The sequence below is a fragment of the Thamnophis sirtalis genome, unplaced genomic scaffold (assembly GCF_051295495.1).
Source record: "Thamnophis sirtalis isolate CommonGarterSnake01/CBP01778 unplaced genomic scaffold, rThaSir2_p1.2 scaffold_5, whole genome shotgun sequence".
In the NCBI taxonomy this organism is placed as follows: Eukaryota; Metazoa; Chordata; class Lepidosauria; order Squamata; family Natricidae; genus Thamnophis; species Thamnophis sirtalis.
In genome coordinates this window covers 134,000,613-134,007,894 of record NW_028261385.1, presented here as the reverse complement: position 1 = coordinate 134,007,894, position 7,282 = coordinate 134,000,613, and the positions used below count along the sequence as shown (strand labels likewise).

Below are 7,282 nucleotides of genomic sequence, written 5' to 3'. Positions count from 1 at the left end.
GGAGCCCATGTCCAGGATCCGTCTGTGTGTGGTGGCTCTTGATGCACTGACTCCAGCCTCACGACTCCTTGTGAAAGTCCCCACACTTTTGAATGGCCTTTTCCTGACAATCCTCTCCAGGCTTCAGTCATCCCTGCTGCTTGTGCACCTTTTTCTTCCACACTTTTCCCTTCCACATTAATGTGCTTTGATACAGCACTTTGGGAACATCCAACTTCTTTTGCAATTAGCTTTTGAGGCTTTCCCTCCTTATGGAGGGTGTCAATGATGGCTTTCTGCACAACTGTCAGGTCAGCAGTCTTGCCCATGATTGTGATTCCTACTGAAGCAGACTGAGAGACCATTTAAAGCCTCAGAACCCTTTGCAGGTGTTATGGCTTAATTAGCTGATTAGAATGGGACACTTTGAGACTAGAATATTGCACCTTTACATAATATTCTAATTTTCTGATATTGTGGATTTGGGGTTTTCATGAGCTGTAAGCCATAATCATCCCAATTATGACAAATCATGGCTTGAACTATCTTGCTTTGCATGTAATGAATCTTATCTCATATATTAGTTTCACCTTTTAAGTTGCATTACTGAAATAAATGAACTTTTGCATGATATTCTAATTTTTCAAGTTTCATCTGTATATCATCACTCCAGCCCCTTGAACATTTAAACTTTAAACTTTAATAGGATTTGTATGCTGCCTACTCCCTAGGGACTCTGGGTGGCTCACAACAAGTAAAAGCATTTAAAATATTTAAAAATACAGAATTAAAATCAATACAACATCCATTCCATCAAGTGGGGCTGGAAATTAATCAGCAGCCCCAGGCCTGCCGGAACAGCCAGGTCTTGGTCGCTTTACGGAAGGCCGGGAGAGTGGTGAGAGTCCGGATCTCTGCGGGTAGCTCGTTCCACAAGGCCGGTGCAGCTACAGAGAAGGCCCTCCCTCGGGGAGCCGCCAGCCGGCATTGTCCGGTCGACGGCACCCGGAAGAGGCCCAACCTGTGTGATCTTATTGGTCGTTGGGAGGTAAATGGCAGGAAGCGGTCTCTCAGGTAGCCAGGTCCAATACCATGTAGGGCTTTAAAAGTAACGACTAGCACCTTGAAGCAGGTCCAGAGACCAATGGGAAGCCAGTGCAGCTCACGGAGGATAGGTGTAACATGGGTGTACCTAGGTACACCCATTATCACTCGCGTGGCTGCATTCTGGACCAGCTGTAGTCTTCGGACACTCTTCAGGGGCAGCCCCATGTAGAATGTGTTACAGTAATCCAGTCTTGAGGTGACGAGGGCGTGGGTGACCATTCGAAGTGCCTCCCGGTCCAGATGGGGCCGCAACTGTTGCACCAGGCGAACCTGGGCAAAGGCCCCCCTGGTCACAGCCGACAAATGGTGTTCTAATGTCAGCTGTGGATCCAGGAGGACACCCAGATTGCGGGCCCTCTCCGAGGGGTGAATAATTTCACCCCCCAGGCTAAGAGGTGGAATGTCAGGACCATCTTTGGGAGGCAGCATCAATAGCCACTCGGTCTTGTCTGGATTGAGTGCAAGCTTGTTCATTCCCATCCAGACCCTGACAGCCTCCAGGCACTGGCACATCACTTCAACTGCTTCATTGCCTCTTTCTGATCCACTAGCCATGATGCATATCAGAAGGAGCAATGCCATCTAGAATGGTGGGTGGGTTGGCATGTCTAAAATCCAGAGCTACAAACTGCTTATACTCCAGTCCACGGCAGTTGTTCTCAGACACTAGTCAGAAATGACTTGGATTTTATAACCATGCAGCTTGAATCCTGTGAATACCTAGCTATAGAGTCCATAATTAACTTACCCTATCAATAGTACAGCTCTAAACCCACTTTTTTTCCTTTCCTTTCAATCATGTCTGATTCTCAGAGATTGCCTGACAAGTCCCTGCAGTTTTCTTGTCAAGGTTTTTCAGAAGTGATTTGCCACTGCATCCTTGTCGTAGCTGAGAGAAAATGACTAACTCAAGATCACTCAGCTGACTTTGTGCTTAAGGTGGGACTAGAACGCACAGTCTCCTGGTTTCTGAGGAGACCAGAAAATGGTGCTCATCTCTTGTTTCAGCAGGTGTCTCTCCTTCTCTGAGGGATATCCAGATAATTAAAAAATAAAATAAAAATAAATACAAATTAAAAATAGTAATGAATAATAATAAATATATAAATTGAAAGGAAAAGGAAAAAAACCTTAAATCACTAGGCCTTTTTCTGCCATCAGTTTTTTATGTTTCTATAATAAGGTATACAAACGCCACAAGTGATTCAAAAAGAACCATGGAAAGATACTGTTGTGGCCCAGCAGGAGCCGTTGGAGCTGCTACCAGACTCCAACAGCGAGGGGCCCTATGAGTTGGCTCTGGAGGATGTGGAGGACCCTGGACAGGGTTCCGACTCCGAGCAGGACACAGAGAGGCTGGTTGGCCACCAGGAGGTACCTGAGCCTTGGACCAGTGGGGAGGAAACAAGGGAGAGTGAGCTGGAAGCCAGTAGTGAGTTGTTCCTGGATGCACGCCATCGAAGATCTAATAGATGTCAGGAACAATTATGCAATTACAGGAGGTGATTGCACTCAGCTGGTGGTCATTAGGCTCCTCTCCAGAGTATAAAAAGCTACTTGTGCACACGCCCCTCTTTGCAGAAGTCAACACAGAATTGAATGTCGGAGAACTTTGTATGAGCTTGGCAGGCTGGATTGCTGCCAAGCCTTATCTGTGTTTATTGCTGCCCAAGCTTCTCTGTGCTGGGTTGCTGCCAAGGACCTGTTTGTCTGTTAATTAAATGCCGTAATTTATCTCTGGCTTGCAGTGTGCTCTGGTGTGGAACGAGGGGGGTCAGAACAGATACAGTACATGCTCGGCATCATAAGACAAGATACAAAGACCTGCACATGGATTAGAGAACAAAGGAATTATCATCAAGAGAGTAAAAGAATTGAAATGGAAATGGGCTGGTCACATAGCAAGAACTGATGGTATGTGGACCAAGGCAGTCATAGAATGGATCCCACTTGATAAAAAGCGTCCACAAAAGAGACCTAAAACAAGACAGAGCAACGTCACCTGCAAGTATTGTGAGTCCTATTGGTAAAATAAAGCTCAGGACCTTATTGGTTGGAAACATGGGGAAGAAGCCTTCATCCTGCAATGGGTAGATAATGGCTAAAATGGTGGTGGTGGTGGTGGTGGTGATGGTGATGATGATGAGATGTGGCACTCCAGGGACTTTTGAATTAACCTGGTATGTGGGTTTCAGTTCTGTATTTTAAATGGTGTAGAAAAGGGTAGTATGGCCCTTTTCGCCATGAGCTCCGAAGACGAGCAGAAGCGGAGCTTGATCCGCCAACGGATCCGGGATTTCCCGGACTTCCCCTCGCCCGGCGTCCTGTTCCGGGACATCAGCCCTATGTTGAAGGACCCGGTGGCGTTCAAAGCGGCCATCGACCTCCTCGAATCCCACATCAGGGCCTCCCACAAGGATATCGACTACATTGCAGGCCTCGATTCCCGCGGCTTCCTCTTTGGCCCAGTTTTGGCCCAGAGGCTGGGGGTTGGATTCCTGCTCATCCGCAAGAAAGGGAAGCTCCCGGGAGCCACCGAATCCATCTCCTACGCACTGGAATATGGGAAGGCAGAATTGGAAGTCCAGAAGGACACAGTGGAGCCCGGACAGAAAGTCATCATAGTGGACGATCTGCTGGCAACGGGAGATACCATGCGAGCCGCCTGTGAGCTGATGACAAAGCTGCAGGCCGACATCCTGGATTGCCTGGTGCTCATCGAGCTGTCCTTCCTCAAAGGTGTAGAGGCCGTGAAGCCCTTCCCCCTCTACTCACTCTTGCAATACCACTGATTCCTTGGGCCAGTCCTCCCCGCAACTCTGCTCCATCCACCATCCAATATTCCCAATCTTGAACTTCCCAAGTGGGGCTGGGGGGGGGGGTTTGCCACTTCTCTACATGCTGGCCAAAGCCTTGAGCAATCCAGAAAGTGCCGGTGTGGCCCCTTAACATGCTTAAGCGGCAAGCAGAGTAGTACCTTAAGTACGATTTGTGAAACCTGGACCAAGGGCAGCCAAAGGACTTTGGCAATACAGCCCCACTGGTTATGTAGCTGGAGCATGTGTGGGTCTGTTCCCAGGAAGGATGACGTGGTGCTCATCTCCAATGCGTTCATGTTCCCTTCCAGAAGCTAGAGGGAAATAAGATTGCCCCCCCCCCCACTGCCTCCAGAAAGTCCCTTTTGCTGGGTGGGTCTGAAGCAACCCAACCGTAAATCCGTTTCAATTCATTCTTAATCCCAGAGGCTATGTCCGTCTGCATAGTTCGCATTCCTCACTAGGCAAGGATGTGCTTTCTGCCCTGCAAGGGGAGAGTTATGTTTTGTGACTAGAAGGCTCTTTATTTTGCTACACCAGAAATCAGTAGAAAGAAGAAACACTTCTGTAAAACTATTTCCTATTAAAGACACGCTGCTCTTGAAAAAAAAAAGAAAAGAAAAAAAGAAAAGAAAAGGGTAGTATGGAAGAAGGTCTCACATATTGGGGAGACCAGGGGTCAAGTACAATTTATTATACGCTGACCTCACGCCATTTCTTAGCTTGGTGCCAATATTCAAATTAGTCTCTGCCTGGAGATATAACCCCTGGATTATATTACCCCTGGACTATAACTACCATTTATCCCATTCAGTTAATGATGGGAGTCTGTGGAGTTGAAATCAGTCATTGGGTTAAATTGACCATAAAATGGGCACTTTGGCTGCAACTTTTGCCAATTAATAAAAGAGTTCTCCAACCTCTAGGCGCATCCATGATCAACCTCAGGTCAGCAGAGGTCTTAGCAGAGGTGGGTTGCTCCCAGTTCAGCCCCAATTGGGCAAACCGATAGTGGCGGCAGTGAGAGGCTCCGCCCACCCACCCAGATGCATGTGCAGAAGTGTCACTTAGCAAACCAGTAGTAAAAAAATGGAAACTCATCACTGGGTCTTAGCCATACAGCCAGCTCTTATAAGCACCATCCAGCCACTCCTAAAATCTCCTCTTAGACTTGCAAGGATCCCATGGAAAACATGGCCTGGCAGGGCACATTTACAGCCTTCAAGGACCATAGCTCGAGCAACTATCCACAGATAAAAATCCAACTTGTTCACAAGAAGAAGAAAAAAGAATTACAAAATCTAATTAAAATGAAAAAAGTCCCTTTGCCTAAACACTAGAAGCAACTTTTTCAAACTACAGTAATAAAAAATACCTCTCAATTCTGAAGGCTAATTACCGTTCATCAGAAAAGGGAACCCAGCAATCAAAGGTTAGGATTCTAGTTGCTAGAGGCAAAGAATTTTATATTATACTTTGGAGTTGTTCTTTCCCTCTCGATTGTCCTCCAGATGAGACAATACATAGCAACCTTCCATGGCCTCCCATTTCCCACTTGGATATTTTGAAACTAGTGAAACAAAAAATGGAAAAGTGAGACATTCCCTGACAGTAATATTACCTGAAGCGCAAAAGGGAAATGCTGAATAATGGACTTCTGCCCTGCCTGCCTGCCTGCCTGCCTGCCTGCCTGCCCTCCACCCTTCCACCTTCTCTTCCCTCCTTCCCACATCAACAACACATTCCAAGTTCCAGGTGATTCAAATTGGCCTCTAATTGTTCCTATCCTTAAGACAGGCAACAATACAGACATTACCAGAACATTGAACATATCCAGCAAGCTATAGTATATGTCTGTTCTTTGAACAACAAGTTACTGGACTGGCTGACACAGGAAAAATTCATAGCGGACAAGCCACTGGGATTTAGCGAGGGCAGATTTACAATGGCTCATTGGGTCAACTTGCAAGTGTGTGTGTGTGTGTGTGTGTGTGTGTGTGTGTGTGTGTGTGTGTGTGTGTGTGTATACACCAGTGGTGGGTTCCGGATCCTGTTGCAACCGGTATGCCGCAACGGGCCCGGCGTCCACCACGTGAATGTGCACAGCACATGTGGCGCAGTGGTTAAATGCAGCACTGCAGGCTACTGCTAGATCAGCAGGTCAGCGGTTCAAATCTCACCGGCTCAGGGTTGACTCAGCCTTCCATCCTTCCGAGGTGGGTAAAATGAGGACCCAGATTTTTGGGGGCAATATGCTGACTCTCTGTAAACCGCTTAGAGAGGCCTGAAAGGCCTATGAAGCGGTATATAAGTCTACTGCTATTGCTGCTATTGCTATATGCAGTGCATTAATGCGTACTTACCGTCCGCAATGTTCCAGCTGCTCGGCGGAGCGCCACGCAGGCATCATACACTCTGTGTGCATGCACGAAATCCCCGATCAGCTCAAATAGAAGTAAGGAGAGTGGGCGGGCAGGTGGGCCCTCCGGAGCACCGTACCAGAACAGTAACTGGTGCTCCCAGCAAGCATAGGTACATCTGTACTGGGCCATACCGATTGTATCCCACCACTGGTATATACATACACACACACACACACACACACACACACACACAAACAGCAATGCCTTTTATGTTCTGCTTTTATCAGTCTAAAATCAACCTTCAATTCCATCCCGAGATACAGGCGCTGGTGGAATATCTTCTGTACATCGTAGGAAGATACCTAATATGTTTGATCTCTTATTTGATACCTAATATGTTTGATCAACCAACTGTCATAGGATGCTGCATGAAAACACAATGCCCAGCTGGACACAATGAAGCTGACTATTTTACTGCAAACATTTCAAGCTGTCAAAGAATGAACCAGGGTCACGTTTGGCTCTTCTGCTGCTTAATATCTTTATACACTTAAAGATTGCTACTTTTACCCCCCTCCCCCCCAAAAAATCTCAACCTGCTCCCCATGCTCAGCGACACACATTTGGCAACTGTACTATTTGATGACGACACAGCAATTGTCTCACTTACACAGGTGAGAGTTCAGGGAAGTTGGCAGGCCTACAAGGAGGAAAGTCATATAAGTGATCGCCCCAAGACTGAAATAATGGATTTCTTGGGAAGACCTAGCCACCATAAACATCAATGGCAACTGGAATTAACAAAGTAGAACCAGTTCCAACTTTTAAATATCTTGGATCCATTTCTCAAGCTTCTGGAATTTGGCAGGAACAATCTAAAAGTCATTTCTGCCGAAGCCAATAATAATGCCAAGATACCCCTGGGCTTTTATTTTTTTTAACTGAAAAGCTATAAATTCTTTAACTGAAAAGCTATAGAAAAAGCCTGCCTTTCACTATTAAAGCTGTTTAAATATA

General features: G+C 46.5%; 1 pseudogene; it reads left to right on the top strand.

The window, feature by feature from the left end:
- The first annotated feature begins 3,311 nt into the window (after positions 1-3,311).
- On the top strand, positions 3,312-4,522 carry LOC148045653 (adenine phosphoribosyltransferase pseudogene; annotated as a pseudogene).
- The last annotated feature ends 2,760 nt before the right edge of the window (positions 4,523-7,282 follow it).